The sequence below is a fragment of the Eschrichtius robustus genome, chromosome 1, assembly GCF_028021215.1.
Source record: "Eschrichtius robustus isolate mEscRob2 chromosome 1, mEscRob2.pri, whole genome shotgun sequence".
Taxonomy (NCBI): Eukaryota; Metazoa; Chordata; class Mammalia; order Artiodactyla; family Eschrichtiidae; genus Eschrichtius; species Eschrichtius robustus.
This window is the reverse complement of record NC_090824.1, coordinates 3,913,387-3,933,192: the sequence shown is the minus strand read 5'-3', so window position 1 is coordinate 3,933,192 and position 19,806 is coordinate 3,913,387.

Here is a 19,806-nt window from a genome sequence, read left to right as displayed (position 1 = left end):
CCCGGGAGTGGGCGTGTCTCCGCTCCACAGCTCACCTCTGGGAACATTTATTGAGAGCTTTCCCCACTCCAAGGAAGCGGGGTTATGATTCCCATGTCACCGGCAAGCAAATGGAGGCACCAAGATGTTAAGTAACTTGCCTACAGCCCCGAGAGCAACAGAGCAGAGACTCAAGCGCCCACCTGCCAGAGCCCACCCTCCTCCACCGGGCTGGCCCCATTGCACGGCACACATCCCTGAGTGGGCACCGAGTGAGCTGGAAAGGGGTGGTTCATCAGAGAAGACGTGTTTGCAGGGCTTTTGAAACACGGAAGGTCCATGGACGAGAGCAGGGATTCGCACAGATAATTTAGCCACGTGCATCTGAATGTTCCTCCCATGGATGCCCCAGCTGGTAAAACCAAGCAACAAGACCGCCTCTGCCCTGCTGGAGGGAGGGCTCGGGTCCTGCCACTCACCCTGCAGGCTCACAGGATCACAGCCTCTCGGGCAGCGAATCTGCCCGGGCACCTGGGACTCAGAGCCAGTCTTCTCATTCTGGGGATGACACACTGGGGCCCAGAGAGAGCAGACGGTAAGCTTCCCAAGGGCGCCCAGCTAGCTGATGCCGGAGCCAGTTAGAACTCGGCCTCCCTGAAGAAGGGAAGAAAAGCCAAGTCTCTGAGCCGGGACCCCGGAGAGGTCTGTGTCACCGGAGAAGAAGGGCTGTGATGGGAGCGGGAAGGATGGAGACTGGGAAATTCTTGCAATGGTCCATCCAGGCACGAGACAGGGAACATCCAGTGATGTCCCAAGTCACCAGGAAAGGGGAGCAGAAAGCAAGCATGTGCTCTCTGCTCTTCTCCGCTTCCAACATATTGTACTTAAACTATCAAGTGCTTTAGCCAATCTGCAGAAAATAAATTCTTTTCACAGGGGGTAAATCTGGCTCTCTCTCCTAGCAGAAGGCCCATGGCTCCCACAGAAAACGCAGGCTTTCTGCAACTTCCCGGCCCTTCACCCTCTCTCTGGAATTTACATAATCGCTGGCAAATAAAATGATAAAAGCATCCTCTTTCATAACGGGCATATTGTTACTATTATTATTCTTAAGGCAAATTATCTTCTGATTATAGAGATTAGTCAAAACCACGATTCTGTTGATTGTGAGGTGGTGACTGATTTTTTTTTTTCAACCGGGAGGAGAGCTGTTGTTTCCATGTTAGAAAATTACATAAAATGCACTTGGAGGGAAATAAAGTTTCTGAGACTCATTTAATTATCATTTCTCTCGGAAGAGTTCCAGCCTTTCACTTGTCTGTCTAGTCAAATATTGTTCCCTAAAATTGATTCACTTCTTTAACTGCAGATCAACTTCTTCCTTTTAAAAGTATCTCCAATTTTTCAAAACTCTCATTTCTTTTAGGCGGGGGGAGGGATAAATTGGGAGATTGGGGCTGACATATACACACTACTAGGTATAAAATAGATGACTAATAAGGACCTACTGTATAGCCCAGGGAACTCTTCTCAATTCTCCATAATGACCTCTATGGGAAAAGAACCTACAAAAGAGTGGACATGTGTATATGTATAACTGATTCACTTTGCTGTACAGCAGAAACTAAGACAACACTGTAGATCAACTCTACTTCAATAAAAATTTTTTAAAAATAAAAACGATTTTTTAGATATCGGTGTATGGTTATTGGGGTTTCTCCATCATATAAGGAATGCACGCTTCAAAAGAAAGAATACTTGAGCACAGTGGCTTTGAAATGAAGAGATGCTCATCTTTCCCGGAGCTCTGGGTGGGGAGGCGACCAAGAGGAACTGTCTCCTGCCCTGGCAGAGGGACGGGCTGGGGCGCAGGGCCGGCAAGGGCCCCATCAAGACCTCACCACTCACACGACTCCAAGTCCAGAGCAGAGCAGAGAGGAGAGCTTCTGCCTCCTCCCGGCAACACCAATCCTCCGGGGCACGTGCAAACCCTCACCTGGAGAGGACCATCCACCTGGCTTCTCCCTGGACTAATCCTGTGGTTCCCACCTCGGGGTTGGGTTGGGGGGACGTTTGGCAACGTGCGCAGACAGTTTGGGCTGCCATGACTGGGAGAGGTGGGGAAGGCAGTGCTCACTACTGGCATCTAATGGGTGGAGGTCAGGGCTCCTGTAAACATCCTGCACGGTACAGGACACCCCTCCCCTAGAGCATCCTCTGACCCCCATGGCAACAGTGCCGAAGCTAAGAAACCCTGGTCCAGTTGATCAGAAATCGTGTGAGACTTTTTAATAGAAAACCACGGGGGTTGGAGGGGCTATATTTAAACCCTCTCTGCTCCTGAAGGTCCAATAGGAGTGGTGCTCCAGATTCATGATGTCATTTTGGGTAGAATTACACAAGAACAAGGCCAAAACTGTATAATTTATTATACCTCGATGTCTGAATTGAGGAAGAATTTCAAACAAATAGATCCCTCTCCCAAAATAGATACATATAAACTTTTAGGGATGCAGATAAAATCGCCAAAGCTCTGTCAATACGATTAGTCCACATACTGGTCTATGTTCCAACTGTTAGGTCAGGAGAAATTTGATGGACTACTTCACTGTCTTCCTTTTAGATCCTCTCTTAGGTTTCGCTAATATGCTGATTGATACTCATTAAAATACTAGGCATTTCGAGACAATATTTCATGACTACTACAGAGCAAGTCATAGTAAATAAGTTTTCCTTCTTTTAGCTTGTTGGAACTAAGAAACACTAATTATGTGCCCCAGTCCTCAAAGAATTAAACATTTCAGCATCTCTTACAACAGAATGCTGGCAACGTTTTCTGCAAAAGGTCAGATAGTAAATATTTTTGGCTTTGCAGGTCACATGGTCTCTGTCACAAGGACCGGACTCTGCCTTGGAAGCCTGGGGCAGCCACAGGCGATATGGAAATGAATGGGTTTGGCGGGCTGCCAATAAAACTTTATTTACAAGAACAGGCTGAGGGAGGGACTTGGCCCCAGGACCGTAACTGCAGAGTCCTGTCTTACAACATAGATTTCCTGAAAATAATGCATTTAGGCAAAAAGGATAGGGGAAAGTTCAGAGTCAGCCATTGTAAAATATCGGCAATAGTTCTCACCATCTTACGAAAGCAGCCTGTGTACAACTTATGGCCAATCCAAGGGGACCAAGAGGCAGGCGGGAACAGGATTTAAAGATTATACAGCAATCTGGAGGGAAAGAGGCACTGCAATTACACTGGTCAATAATCCAGTTTACTTTCATTTCTCCACTAAGTTTCTCTTTCAGTTTAAAGCCTTGCTTTTAACTCAGAAACTGCCCTTCCCTCCTCCTGGGAAGGGAGGAGGTCAGCTGGCGTGGAGGGGCTGAGAGGCCTGGGTGACACCCTGTGACGGGGCCTGGTCTGCAGGCGGGGAGCCTGCTGTGATCTGGGGAGATGCACTTGGGAATCGTTAGCACAGAGAGGGGAGGGCATCAGGGTCCCTGCCAGGGACAGACACACCCTCTGCAAAACTTAGGTGCCACTCCCTAGACGAGCTGCTTCACGGTAACCAGGAATCTTCTCTTGACTGCAACTCCACGAGGTAGGGACTGGGAAAGGTGTCTCTCATGGGTGAGGAAACCCCAGGAGGTGGTTTGCGAAGGATCAGGAAGCCAGGACTTGCACTCAGGCTGTGGGCTCTGGGGCTATGCTCCTACCTTCCTCCAGGAGGGTATTGCCCTCTTCCCTCTGCCTCACCCCCCTCGCCTAGTCATTAAGTCTTTTTGTGTTTTTTGTTTGTTTATTTTTAGTAACAGTAATAGCACTGATTTTAGTGGGCACTTAAAACTTTTTTTTCTTTTTCTTTTTTTTAATTTACTTTTTATTATATTGGAGTATAGTTGATTTGCAATGCTGTGTAAGTTTCAGGAGTACAGCAAAGTGACTCACTTATACATATACATATCTCCATTCTTTTTCAGATTCTTTTCCCATATCGGTTATTACAGAATATTGAGTAGAGTTCCCTGTGCTATACAGTAGGTCCATGTTATCTATTTTATATATAGTAGTGTGTCCTTTTGTTTTATTATGGTAACATACCAAACATCAAATTTACCATTTTAACTATTTTGTCCAATTGACTCCCAACCTTCCGTGACGAACGGTCCCTCCTGGAGTGTTAACGTCTGTGGCCAGAAGAAGCTGTCAGGTAGAAAGACCCAGGAGGCTGTCACTGTGCCCAGTGGGTGACCACTGGGGTAGACAGGGGGATCGAGACAAGGTGCCCACAGCACCCGCTGTGACTGTCAAGGCACCAGCCACGAAGGTGGCTTTGTGGCTCATGGTTTGTGGCGTCTGCCTCTCTCACAGGGCTCTGAACTTCGAGGAGGCAGAGCCCACCACCAATTTATCTCCGTACCCCCAGTCCCTGGTGGGTGGGAGGGGTCCAGAAAATGTGGCAAAATGAGTGCCCAAATGTCTCTGTGGGAAGGAGGCACAGGCTAGGTCTTTGGGGGAGAGAAGGCCCGAGGGCACTTGGGAAAGGCAGGAGAAGACAGTGGCAGGGACAGATGAAAAGGGCAGGCAAGGTCCTGCCCTGTCCTTCACCGTGGCCTCTGCAACTTCCCCTTCCAACGGCCGCCTGGTCCTCTGCCAGCAGCCCGCCCCATCCTCTCCCACGCCGGTCTCTGTGGGGAATCATGCCCTTACCTAGCAACAGCTGCTACGGAGAGCCAACTCTCCTGAGAGTCCCACGATAAAGCACAGGGCTGACTACAAGTCCCAGATACTACTGAAAGGAAAGGCAGATTTATTTCAAGGCCAGGCTGAGAGAAGATCTGGTTTTCAAAACTGGAGTCGTGGCGCATTCAATGGCTAGCCCGACAAGGCTCATCTGAGGGCACCGTCCAGGGAAGGAGTGAATTCATCCGCCCTGGTCGGCGATGGTGCTTGTTCCTAAGATTCCCGTTGCTCCCTGTTCCCATTCAGCTGGGTCAACATGTGCCTGTAAATTCCTCCCAAAAGGGGAATCATAACAGCATCAGCAGCCCCAGAAATGACAAACAACTCAAGTATGGAAAGACAGCAGCCAAGTATTCAACAGGACTCATATTGCACCAGAAAAAAAAAAAAAAAAAAATCAGATAAGAAAAATAAACCGAGTTGTGTGCATATTTCCTTAAATATGTGTCCCATGTTGTGGTTCCCTCCAGTCTTCGGTGTAATGAATACGTCCATTTGTCAGGGGTCACGGAGTGGCAGTCCTACAAAGCTGTCTTGCATTGGTGAACCCGGCCGTCCGGTTCTCTCCCCTCTCCAGAGCACAGAGTGGTGCAAAAAGTTCAAAATAAGAGAGCCACTGGCATTAATTCTACTGGCCTACTGGCTCAATGACTGTCCAGCTGTGGCCAGCCCGTGTGCCTGGGCCTCAGGCTCTATTGCGTTAAATCGACTTGGCAATCCGTATTTGCAAAATGCTTTGTCATCGTCGAGTGGCAGATCTCGGGGTCACTTCGGCCCAGCAGATAGTCTGGGAGGTGGTGGTTGTCACAGTCACCCATCCCCCTTTGTTGACACAGCTCGACGTCACGATTAAACACCAGAGCCATCCGAAGACGGGGTCAGCCGGGGAAGCCGTGAGCCGAGATCCGGGGAATGGGTGAGGTGTGGAGGACTCACGTGAGGCTGGAGAGGCTACACGTTGCCCAACAACATGGAGCTGGCCAGGACACCAGGGCGTCTGCCAGCCTCCGGAGGCCATGCTTGGCATGGCTGTGAGAGCCGCAGCCACAAACACTGACAAGGCAAGGGAAGAGTGTGGTGAGAAACCAGCCTGCCTTTGCTTCTCAGACTCCTCAGAAGATTCTGGAAGGGTATTTTCTCATCCTCTGGCGGAAGAGCCCAGATTCCTCTAGTGTTCAGTGAGGAACCATGACCAAGCATCTATCAGGGCCAGGGCGTGTGCCTGACACCTGGCCCCTGCCTTCAAGGTGCTCACATTCGCAGGACTTAGACCAAAAATGATGATAAAGGGTGGCCGGCACGTGACCCTCTGGAGTCAAGGTGGTCTAGTCACGGGCAAGGGGACCCAGAGGAGAGGGGCTGAATCCAACCAAGAATAGACACCAAGGACAACAGGGCCTCACCAAAGAGAAAGCCATCTGCCATCTACCTACCACGTCTTTCCTTTTTCCTACAACGTGTGCTTCCCAGGAGAACAGAGCCACGATGCTTAGACGCTAATCGGCTATGGCAGGTGCTCACGTTTGTAACGGGCCGCGGACCATCAGGAGTCAAAACGATACCCCTGTCCCTGAGAACAGCATCCACACACCCTTTCTGCTTAAAAAGGAACAAACTTCCCATAGACGAATCCTGCTCATAGGGCATGAAAAAAGCCTCCTCGTGGCCTGCCACCTCTTCAGAGCTGCAGAGACAGGGTCTGGCCCCGGCCCACTTGGGCCACCAGAGGCAGTATCTTCTGCTCAGAGACAGAACCAACATTTCCGTGGAACGGCAGCTTTAAGTTTCCCAGCAGGAAGGTTGTGAGCTGTGAGAACCCAGTGAGTCAACGGCAAGGTCAGAATAACTGCGGGTGGGGATCCTCTGTCTCCCCCTTGCAAAAGTATTCATGAAGTGGGTGAACTTCTCCATCATCTTCGCTTCTCAGGCTCCCTTATTAACTGCGCCTCTGGCCTCATTTATTTCTAATTGTTTTCCTAAGCCTCTAAAAGGAAATTCTGTTTTCTTTTTAGTCCTGCTTACATTTAAATCCACTTAACTTTTTGTCTGCGGCCTCCCCCTCTTCCCGAAAGGGCCCTGTGCTCCCTGCGGAGCGGGCATGCTTGTTATAAAGTCGGAGGGGATCAGGCGATCTCGGAAGGCTACTACTTTGTCGTTCCCGCAGACAGTTTGTGGGGATTTTTGTGGGTCTGTTTCTTCTCTGTTCAGCTGGATGCATTCTTATCCAACTGGTTGAGTATATGAGAGAATATTTTCAGAATCTGAAATTTTGTGCAGGGTATTTTGTACTAAATAAGGACAGGCATTCAGGGCGGTTGCTATTTTGCTGGTAACAAAGGTCAAAAAGGTCACCTTGTGTGAAGTACGTGCCTGGAACCCCATGTGTCTGCCCACTTCATTCAAACCTCCTCCAGACACTGCCAGGCATGCATTATCACCCCCACTTCATAGATTAGAAAACTGAGGCACAGAGACATGCAGTAACTGGCCCAAGTCACAAGCAATGATAGAACTAAGGTTCAAACTCAGGTCTGATCCCCTGGTCGTCCCACGATTTCAAGCTGCCCCAGGGAAAGCATCGTGCAAGGAACGTGCCTCCCGTCTCACCTCGCTAATCCCCATAGCCATCCCAACACCGTTCGTTTGATTTTAGGACATGCATCCTTCTTCCAAAATGCAAATATTTCATAAATAAATTAAAATGAATTTTGCAAGCCCCTTGGATTTGACTAAAGACGTCACTAAAACCAAGGAAGGTCAGAAGGCCAGTTCTAGCAAAGTGATGGGGCCACCTCTTGCGGACAGTTTTCCTGGGAAAGGAGTCTGCCATCCACAGCTCACAGTCAGATACTGTGGGCAGGGCCGGTACCAAAATGAGCCCACGAGCTATCCTGCCATGGGGCTTGTGACAAACCAGCACAAGTGCCAGCCATGGCCCTGCCCCGGTTCTGTGAGTTGCAGAGAAAACAAATTGAAGAAGCGTTCCATTCTTTCTTTCTTTCTTCCTTTCTTTCTTTCTTCCTTTCTTCCTTCCTTCCTTTCTTTCTTTCTCTTTCTCTCTTTCCTTCTTTCCTTCCTTCCTTCTTTCCTTGTTTCCTTCTTTCCTTCTTTCTTTCTTTCTTTTTTAACTTTTCATTTTATATAGGAGTACAGTTGATTAACAATGGTGTGTTAGTTTCAGGTGTACAGCAAAGTGATTCAGTTATACATATACATGTATCTATTCTTCTTCAAATTCTTTTCCCATTTAGGTTGTTACATAATATTGAGCAGAGTTCCCTGTGCTGTACAGTAGGTCCTTGTTGGTTATCCATTTCAAATATTACTCAGCCATTAAAAAGAATGAAATAATGCCATTTACAGCAACATGGATGGAGCTAGAGGTCGTCATACTGAGTGAAGCAAGTCAGACAGAGAAAGTGAAGTATCATATGATATCACTTATATGTGGAATCTAAAAAAAAAAAAGATATAAATGAGCTTATTTACAAAACAGAAACAGACTCACAGACTTAGAGAACGAACTTACGGCTACCTAGGGGAAGGGTGGGGGAAAGGGATAGTTAGGGAGTTTGGGATTGACATGTACATGCTGCTATGTTTAAAAAGAAGTGTTTCTTGAAACTGTCACCGAGCAAGGGCACAGAGGAAGCCAGTCCGCCTACAAGTGAACGCCCTCCGGCCACAGCGCTTCCTGCAGCCCCACCAGCCTGCTGCACATCTTACTGCAATTCACCTCCAAAGGCAAGATTTTTTAAAGCCATCGCTGGGCTTATCTGTCACAGTTTCTCTGTGGCGCTCATCCCCCATAGGATGCCATTGTTCACGGTCGGTGAGGGAGCGCCAGGCTCTCAGGACGTTGGGCGTCTTCGGGGCCGGCCTCTGTGCGCTCAAAGCGGGCGCAACGCACGGTCCCCCGGGGTCAGGCCCGGGACAGCCACCGGCTCCAGCTGCTTCCCGCTGTCACCTGTCTGCGTGCTCTGCAGGTGTCTAAGTCAGAATAGAAAGGAGTTTTATCTGAGCCAAACCGAGGACTCAATGTTGTGAGTCCTCGGAGAAGCGAGACAGTCGTCTGACAGCCTCTCAGGTGACTCTGAGGCGCTGCTCCGGAGAAGCACTGTTTGCAGCCCAGTTTGATTCTGGTCGGAGCAAAGGACATCAAACAAGTCAGGGAGACATTCCTTCAAGGTTTCAGAAAACAAAAATAGATCAGCACGCACACAGCGAGTCAGGATGGCCTCGGCACCTGGGAAAAGAGTCTTCGCGCTGAAGGAGCACGAGCACTGGCGTCTTCATCTTTAACACGGATATTCTTTACTTCTGGTCAAGGCACCCTTTTCTTCAATGCTTAAAGCAGATGTACAATGAACGTGTGTTAGGCCGCAAACGGGCTGTTTTAGCTAGCATAAAACTCAACTTAAACCACGGATAAGCCAGAAGGACTTCCCCAGATGTGTCAAAGTGTCTTTCATGGACTTTGAGTTGGTTGGAATCAGCCAAATTCAAATCCACTCGTGTCCACGTGTGTTTTCTAACCACTCTGTGTGTGTCTACATGTGTGTGCACACGCGTGTGTGACGAACTCAACACTCTGTTGACCCCCCCAAAGAATCGAGAAGTCATATTTTAGACACATAAAGTTGTTTCATTTCTCCAGTCCAGTAACATAAGTGTCTAAGAAGTCACTGAACGAAAAGCTACACAAATACCTTTTTCTGCATTCTTCTATTACATAGTACATTGGCCAATTATTTCTCTCTGGAGTGAACGTGTGTTTGTTCCATGACTTTTGGGAGGCACAGAAAAAGAACTCTTTACAGCCCTGGCATGACGTCATTCTTAAATGGGCAGGCAATGTGAAACTCCACAATAAGTCGTGGCATATTAGGTATTTCTGGTTACTCTTAATAATGCACGTTAAACAGAGAGCTGGACAGTATCACGAAGAGGCACGTGTCCCATGACAACAGCATCTCCATCCTCCCAATGCAAATAGCCATCAAATGCCTTGTCGGGTACCAGAACTCATAACCAATCCTCACATTTTCCTAGTATCACACATCTAGTAGACGACTTAATAATATCATCTGGTGAGTCTTTGAGGATTTGATTCTGTGGCACTTACTGAAGAATAAATTGTTGAATTTTTGCCTAAGGACTCGGCCAGATACAAGTTAGATCTCACTGTAACCTTTTTAAGGAAGGTTAAATTGAGACAGAAAGACCAGGATTTTTCTCCACGTGGAAATGAAGATTTATTATTTACGAGATTGCCTAAATGTTGCTATTGAGGTTTTATAAAGACTCACAGAGTTTTTTTTTTAAAAAAAGCTAGTCCAATAATTGGATTCTGTACCACTTATTATGTTTATCCTGGGTAAATTACCCATCTATGAGTCAGATCTGTCTACATTACCCCGCCCAGGGTTAAGGGAAGCATCACAAATAAAAGGGATCTGGAAAAAGCTTTTGATGGTGCTCATGAAGGGGGGCGGGGGCAGGGAGCGGGTTTCTGTGACAACCTCAGAGGGGAATTCGCCACTTTTTATAAGCAAATCCTTTCTCCCGTTACTAAAACGAAAATTATGATTTTGTCAAAATGTTATATAGCCTGACTAGCAAAATCAACTGAAGATGGAAATACAGTCATCTCTCGGTGTCCGGAGTAGGGGGGCAGGGGTCGGTTCCAGTATCACCGACCCCCGCCCCATATACCACAATCCTCAGATGCTCAAGTCCTTTTTAGAAAATGGCCTAGTACACTCGGCCTCCATATCCGGAGGTTCGGCATCCACGGATTCAAACAACTGTGGATCGTGCTTCCCTGGTGGCGCAGTGGTTGAGAACCTGCCTGCTAATGCAGGGGACACGGGTTCGAGCCCTGGTCTGGGAGGATCCCACATGCCGCGGAGCAGCTGGGCCCGTGAGCCACAACTACTGAGCCTGCGCGTCTGGAGCCTGTGCTCCGCAACGAGAGAGGCCGCGATAGTGAGAGGCCCGCGCACCGCGATGAAGAGTGGCCCCTGCTTGCCGCAACTAGAGAAAGCCCTCGCACAGAAACGAAGACCCAACACAGCCAAAAATAAAAAATTAATTAATTAATTTAAAAAAAAAGTCTGCTGGCCCCTGAATCAAGTCCCTCGCACTAAGGTATTACAGTTTAAAAAAAAAAACCAAAAAACAATTGTGGATGAAAAATTCGACCTGCAGTTAGTTGAACCCACAGTTGCAGAAACCCAGGAATACAGAGGGCTATGTATTTATCGAAGAAAATCTGCATATAAGTGAACCCTTGACGTTTGAACCCGTTATTCAAGGGTCAACTGTAATTGGTAGCCGGTCTTCTCGACAGAAAGCGAGAGTATAAGGAAACAATGGTGTCACTGGTAGTAGGTATTTATTTCCAAGTTGGGTGGGGGGGTGGACTATGCAATTTTGACCTTTAAATGTCCTTTTAGGAATCAGATTGTCAGATTTTCAAGGACAGTACTTTACTGCACTTTCAAACTGTCATCAGGTCTCATTATAGAAAAAGAAACAAAATGTTTGAATAAAATAATAACCTCAAAACGCAACTCCAAATTTTGGTTGCTTCAATGCATAACGTCTCATGAACCGTATTTGGAAAGAAGGCAAATAGCTCTTTGATGCCTTAAAAGGTGCTGTAAATTTCTTTTGTCAGTTTACAGTAGAATGCAGATCAGAACTGGTTTTTCTTCAAAAATCCCCCATTGGGAACAGCCTACCTTTTCCACAGACTTCTGTGCACACTTACACACACCTTGGACACACAAGCTGAGCCTTCTGGGCTCCCTGTCTTCCTGTACGTGCCAAAGGGGCCCACACACAGAAAGGGATCTTTCTATATTTTAGTTATACACCTATTAGGACTGGATGCTTTTTTCTTTGGTGGGGGAGGGTATATTTAAGAAATTTTAAAATACCTTTAAAAAAAATCAGGCAGATCCAAAAAACCATAGAATTCCATTTTTGCCATTCCTAGAGATTCATGCATTCTTAAGAATATAATGTTACTTAATTTTGTTTGTATTGGGTTTAATAGTGTCCCGCCCAAATTCATGTTTATCTGGAACCTCAAAACGTGACCTTATTTGGAAGTAGGGTCTACGCATATATGATTAGTTATGATGAGGTCATATTGGGTTAGATTGGGTTCTTATACACAGAGGGTGAGTAGGAAAAACTCACTTCTCCTCCTGTGCGTTCCTCCTTTGCTCTCATACCACTACTCCACTAACAACACTTCTGACACCACGTGTGTGGGGTTTTTTTCCCTCACCAAGCAATTCAGAGACACCAGCTGGGTGTCCTACAACTCAGTTCAATTCTGAACTAACCAGAGGTAGTGCAGACCCCACGGGTTAAAGGCTCAGTCCCATGCCAATCAAGCGTAGTAGGTCTCCAGGTTACTCACAACTTCTGTCCTACTTGGTTACAAACAAGAGGTTCCCATGCCCTCCCTCCCCCCCCCCACCGCCACCCCGCCACTTTGGATTCGATTATTTGCTAGAACAGTTCTTAGAACTCAGGAAAACACTTATTTACGTTTACCAGTTTATTGTATAATAAAGGCTACGACAAAGGATACAGATGAACAGCCAGATGAAGAGATAAACAGGCGGAGTCCGGGAGGGTCCTGAGCACGGGAGCTCTTTTCCCATGGAGTTGGGGTGCGTCGTCTTCCTGATGTGTGGACGTGCTCGTGCCTACATGAGGAAGCCTCCATAAAAATCCCAACCCCGTGGGGTTTGGACAGCTTCCAGGTTGGTGAACCAGCCCCCATCCAGGAGCCCATCCAGAGCTGCCACGTTAGAACAAAAGGCACTCCTACCACTCAGGAAATTCCAAGGGTTTTAGGAGCCCTGTGCCAGGGACTGGTCAAAGACCAAATACCTAAACAAAAGATGCTCCTGGTGCTTTTATCACTTAGGAAATGCCACGGGTTTTAGGAGCTCCGTGCCGGGAACCTAGGGCAGAGATCAATGTACATACTTTCTATTCTTTCACAAGGAGGCAGACACAGAAAGACAAGAAACAGATATACAAGGAGAAGAAGGCCATGTGATGACTGAGACAGAGATTGGACTGAGGCAACTACAAGCCACGACCTCCAAGGATTGATGCCACCGCCAGAAGCTAGGAGGATGCAGGGAAGGATTCTTCCCCAGAGACTTCAGAGGGAGCGTGGCCCTGCTGACACTTGAACTTCAGACTTCCAGCCTCCAGAACCCAAAGAGAATACATTTCTGTTGTTTTAAGCTACCCAGTTTGTGCTAATTTGTCACGGCAGCCCCAGGAAACTCATACACTGTTAAAAACACGTCTTTAAGTGATGTGATTTATGCCTGTTCCCATACTTGGACAAAGAAATGAAATCGTACGGTATGACCGAAACCATCTGAATCTTTTGCGGTGGGTGGCATCCTTGGTTACATATTAGAATCCCCTGGGAGCTTTTTTAAAAAATCCCACTGCCCAAACTGCACCCCAGCCCAATTAAATCAGAAACTCTGGAGGTGGGATGGAAACATCTGTGTTTTTTAACCCTCCCTGGGAAACTCCAATGTGCAGCTGAGGTCACAAGAACCACTGATCCAGGTGGTACCGCAGCTGCTTGGTTTTCTAACAAAACCATGGGCTTCTGAGTTAGTTGCGTCTTGGTTTGATTTCCAGCTACTAGCTGTGTCCTTGGGCAAGTCATTTTCAATTTACCTGATATCTACTCTTTCAAACTGAAAATGGGATTGTGAAGATTCATCTTTTGAAGGGTGTAAAATATTTAAAAATGCGAGGCTCAGGGTAGACAGACATGTGATGAATGCTACTTTCCTTTCGTTCTTGCAACATATAGAGAGGCAATTTAGCAGGATGCATAAGAATCCAGGCTCTGGAGCAAGAATGTGGGCTACCAAATTCTGATTTCACCATTTACCGGCTATAAACCCTCCGGCACTTCGCCACACTCAGTTTCCTTATCTGTAAAATGGGGCCTTGGAGAGTCATCATGAAGTTTACGTGGGAGAGATAATAAGATAATTTGATCCAGCTAAAGCACTTAAAACAGTATCTGGCACATTTAAGCATTCAGTAAATGTTAGCTCATACTATAGACATTATCTGATAACATTCTGCACACGCCACCTTGATAATACGGAACTCCATGTGATAAATTCCAGCATGCTTCCCTTCCCGATCAGAAGCAATGTGACATATTTGAAAGAGCTGGATGAGACCAGGTGTCAGGATACTTGAGCTCTGAGCTCAGCTGAGATACACCAAGCTTCAGGACCTAGGTCAAGTCACTTTTCCCTGCTCCCCATTCCAGGATGCAATTTAAAAGAAAGGTTTAATAAGCTGACCTCTAGGGTACCTTCTAGCATAAAAAAAGGGGTGATCGTCTGAATATTATAAACTGATAGATGAAACTTTGAATGTGCTCAACAACCAACCCCAATGCTTTTATGGTATTTAAGGTTGATTCACAAAAATCTGGCAGTAATAGAAAAAGAATCAAATTTCATTTTTTTGTAGCAAAGGACAGTCCTGGGATGTTTTTGTAGACGTTTCAGGCCACAGGTACTCAAGTCCACCACGTGACATCTGATGCAGCTGGGGGAGACATCAGCCTCACTGCACTACAGTTTAAAACTTCAAAAAGAGCCCTATGTGGGAACAGAAGCAGATACAATCTCTCTAATGGGCAAGTAGGTAATATGCATCAATAGTCTAAAAAATACACAGTCATGACATTTCTAGGAAGCTATCCTGCGGAAACACAATTCAAATCTGCTTTTCTCATGCTTTGGGGATCAGCAATTGGACCATCTGGTCAATTCATTGAAAAGTCAGTTAAGTAGGGAATCATTAACAACGGCAAAATTATACTATAAAAATTGGATTATGTTATAATCTAAAGTGTGGATTCATTCATCAGTCTTAACAGTGAAGGACCAAGGCCTTTCTCAGAGTCTGATCCCTGATTAGAATTCTTCGGCCTCTTTCTTGCATAAACCACACCTGTATGATTCACGGTCTTAATGAAGTTTGGGGTACAAACTTCAAGATATTTGGGTATCAATATGAAAGTGGGCTCTTTCTTTAGTTTATAATTCTTTTTCTCAGATTGTTTACAGTTGCCCTGCCCATAACCTTATTTTATTGCAATCGTATTGTTATTTTATTGAGTCTCCCCAAAGCGTTCAGGTCTGTTTTTACACTTTTTATAGAAACAACTAACCTCTTTCTTTTTTCACTCATATTTCATAGTTTAGTATTCCAATCAACTAAGTCACAGTAACAACTGGCACAAACAGGTTTGGGGATAAACACAATTAGCTCTTGGTAAGTGTACATTCCAAATAGTGGGAGTAGACGAAAAGTGCAAGTTCTCTGTACAGTCAGCACTTCAGAAGGTGTAGAAAACGTCAATTTAATCCAGTCAGTCAACTGCCAATTAAACGGAGGAGTGGTTAAGAGATTTCTTCTATAGCCAGATATGTCATCAAAGGTTTATGTACAAAGATGTTCAGAATAGTAACTAACACAGGCAAAAAATATGGAAACAGGAAATACACATCCATTTGATGAATATATATATAATACATATGTATGTATATATATATACATATACACACACATATATACACACACAATGAAATGGTATATACTAAAACTATTTTATGATATGTAAACTGCTGATGACATTATCATAATGCTTATTCATTCAATAAAGATTTACTAAGCAATAGAACATTTCGTAAATTTTGAAACAAAATTAGTATTTAGTATCTTCCTTATACAATTAAAAGTGGGCCAGATCTTAGACAAATGGGACTGATGTCACCTTGAGCCCTTCATTTATTTTTACCTTGATTTATTTGGAGCTCAGGCATTGTTTCTAAGAAAAAATACATGTCATATAGTTTCTCTGAAAATAAAATGCATTTAACCTCCATGAAAGGAGGAAGGGTTTTTCCTCCTAGTATGGCCAAGAGAGCTTCTTGTAGACCCAACCCTCCTGCAGATAACAACTATCAACTCTGAATAAAAATATAAAACAAGACTGGTTCACTGGAGGATGAAGAAAAGGCAGGCAGACTCTAACAGAAGTCAGCATTTGGAAGGAAAAAAATGGCATGAGATGAAATTCCCATTTTTATAGCTTTTAGTCTGAGCGCAACTCAAAATTGTCACCACAGGAGTAGCTAAATCTGTAAAGGAAAACCCACAGTTTTGCTGGCCTGAAGAACAAAAGGACAGAGTTCAGGGCAATCAGGGTCACTGGAAAGTGAGGGGGTAATTCTGAAAAGGATAGAATCAGAGAAGGGGCACCCCAAATTCTCTAGGTAACACCTGAACCACGTAAGAGGTGGATTCAAAGTAGCTAAGCAAAGGACAAAGAATGGAGCTAAGATCTGAGCTATTCCAAGAGAAAGAGTTCACAATTTGAGTCCAATTAAGTTTATAGTCTGCTTTAAAAAACAAAAAGATCAACATTCTTCAGAGAAATATAACAGAATTCAGATGGCATTCACAATGTCCAGGATACAATCCAAAAATACACAACACAGAAGAAAGAGGAAAATGTGACCTGTCTTCAAGAGAAAAAACAATAGATGGAGACCAATTCCAAAATGAGCTAAATATTGAAATTATAAGACAAGGATTTAAAAGCAAGGACAGAAATGAAAATATGTTCTCCATGCATGTAAAGATAGGAAATGCCAACAGATAAGTAGAAACTATAAAAAAGAAACAAATGAAAATTCTAGAGCAGAGCATCAATATACAATATACAATACATGAAATTTGAAATCCCTGCATATGCTTAACAGCATAACGGATGTGACAGAGGAACGAGTCAGTGAGCTTGAAGATAGGCCAACAGAAATTATCCAATCTGATAAATACAAAGAAAAAAACTAGAAAAAAATTAACAGAGCCTCAGGAACCTGTGATTCAGTATCTACTATAAGTGTAATTGGTGGAATGAGGAGGAAAGAGAGAATAGGATAGAAAACATTTGAAAAAATAATGGCAAAAAAATTTCCCTAATTTGATGAAAGACTTAAATTTTCCAATAAGAAAACCAGAGAACCTCAAGAAGAAAAACTACAAAGAAAACCACACCCAGAGCCTAAACAGTACCTGGCACATAGTAGGTGCTCAACAAATATTTGTTAAATGAATAAATGAATGATTAAAAAAGGTCAAAGAATGAACCTTACTCCAATGTCAATGGGCAATCCAGAACTCTAATGCCAATCAGCAATCCACTAGGCTTCAAAGATTATACTCCCTAATGGAGTATTATTATCCTGTAATAAAATCATTTTTAAATTCTAAAAAAAAAAAAAAAAAAAACCACACCCAGGCTCCCATAGTCACACAGTTCCAAATAAAAGATAAACAGAAAAATCTTGAAATCAACCAGAGAAAAATGAAACATTGCATACAGAAGAACAATTCAAATGACCTCTAGTTTATGATGACAGAAGGCCAAAATACACTAGAACAACATCTTTAAAGTTCTAAATTTTAAAAATCTTTAAAACCTGTTAACTCAGAATTTTATGTCCAGTTGACTATATCCTTTCAGAATTAAGACAAAATAAAAACAGTTTAGGTAAAAGATAACTGAAAATTCATTGACAGCAAATCTGTACTAGAAAATGCTATAGGTAGTTCTTCATTCTGAAGGGAAATAATACCACATGGAAATTCAGATCTTCTGGGGAAAAAAATGGAAACTATTAGAAATGCTGAACATGTGAAATAGCTGGATAATGAGAAAAATATTTTCTTACTTTGTTTAAAAATACTTATAACTATTTTTTTGAATTTTTGAATTTTATTTTATTTATTTTTTATACAGCACGTTCTTATTAGTTATCTATTTTATACATATTAGTGTATATATGTCAATCCCAATTTCCCAATTCATCCCACCACCACACCCCCACCACTTTCCCCACTTGGTGTCCATACGTTTGTTCTCTACATCTGTGTCTCTATTTCTGCCCTGCAAACCAGTTCATCTGTACCATTTTTCTAGGTTCCACATATATGCATTAATATACGATATTTGTTTTTCTCTTTCTGACTTATTTCCCTCTGTATGACAGTCTCTAGATCCATCCACGTCTCTACAAATGACCCAATTTCATTCCTTTTTTATGGCTGAGTAGTATTTCATTGTATATATGTACCACATCTTCTTTATCCATTCGTCTGTCAATGGGCATTTAGGTTGCTTCCATGACCTGGCTATTGTAAATAGTGCTGCAATGAACACTGGGGTGCATGTGTCTTTTTGAATTATGGTTTTCTCTGGGTATATGCCCAGTAGTGGGATTGCTGGGTCATATGGTAATTCTATTTTTAGTTTTTTAAGGAACCTCCATACTGTTCTCCAAAGTGGCTGTATCAATTTACATTCCCACCAACAGTGCAAGAGGGTTCCCTTTGCTCCGCACCCTCTCCAGCATACTTATAACTATTTAAGTGAACATTATAGCATTGTCTGGATGGCTTTATAATGTAGCTATAATACATATAATAACCATAGCATAAAGGGAAAGGAGAAGTAAGTAAATTTATGCAGTTGCAAAGTTTGTACATTTTACATAGTGAGCTACAATATTAATACTAAATAGACTGTGATAAGTTAAGGATATATATTGTGATGTTTATAGAGAAATCACGAAAAAATTCAAAGAGGAGCCAAAAACATATGGGACAGATAGAAAACCAATCATAAAATGGTAGACCTAAATCCAATTATATTTTAAAAAGTACATAAATGTTAATTGACTAAATACACTGATTGAAAGGCAGAGGTCATAAGAATGGATTATAAAACAAAAAAGCTGGACCTAACTTTACGCTGTCTACAGAAGAGGCACATTTTAAATATAAAGATACAAATAGATTAAGAGTAAATGAGTAGAAAAATATACATCATGAAAACAGTAAGCATGAGAAGGCTAGAGTGAAGGTGTGAATATCAGATAAAATACACTTCAAGAGTGGAATATTGACAGAGATAAGAAGGGATATTTCATAATGATACAAGCATAAATCCATCATAACAAATAACAATCCATAAATGTATACGCACCTAACAGCAGATCTTCAAGTATGTGAAGCAAATATCGACAGAATTAAAGAGAGAAATAGACAATTCTACAATCATAGTTGGAGATTTTAACACCCCCTCACTCAACTATTAATAGAGCAACTAAACAAAAAAAAAATCAGTAAATACATAGATGATTTGAACAACACTATCAACCAACTTGACCTAACTGATATTGATAGAATACTACATCTAAAACCTAGAGAATATTCTTTCTATTCAAATGCACATTATATATACATCAAAAGGTAAAACAGCTTCACGTGAATCATACAAAGTATAATCTTTGACCAAAACGAAATTAGAAATCAGTAATAAAATATTTAGAAAATCCCAAATATTTCAAAATTAAACACAATTCTAAAAAATTCATGGGTTAAGGAATAAGTCACAAGAGAAATCAGAAAATATTTGAACTGAGTGATACTAAAAATGCATATCAAAATTTGTGGGATTGACCTAGAGCAGAGCTTGGAAGGAAATTAATAGCTTTACATGCTTATAATAGTTGATAGAAAGAGATCTAAAATCAATGATCCAAGGTTCCAACTTAAGACACTAGGAAAAGAGGAGCAAAGGAAACCCAAAGTAAGTAGATAGAAGAGAATAGTAAACATAAGAACAGATATCAGTGCAATATAAAACAAAAAAGTACAGAACAATCAATGTAACCAAAAGCTTGTTCTCTGAAAGATAAATGTGAGTGATATACATCTAGCTATTCTAATCAAGATAATAAAGAAAGAAAGCACAAATTAGCAATATCAAGGGCAAGACAGGGGACATCACTACAGATCCTACAGATATTAAAGAGATAATGCCAACTTTAACAAATTTGACAATTTAGATAAAATGGACAAATTCTTCGGAACAGAATATCTCAATTGTCATATATCTATAAAAGAAATTACTTTCTTTACCAAGC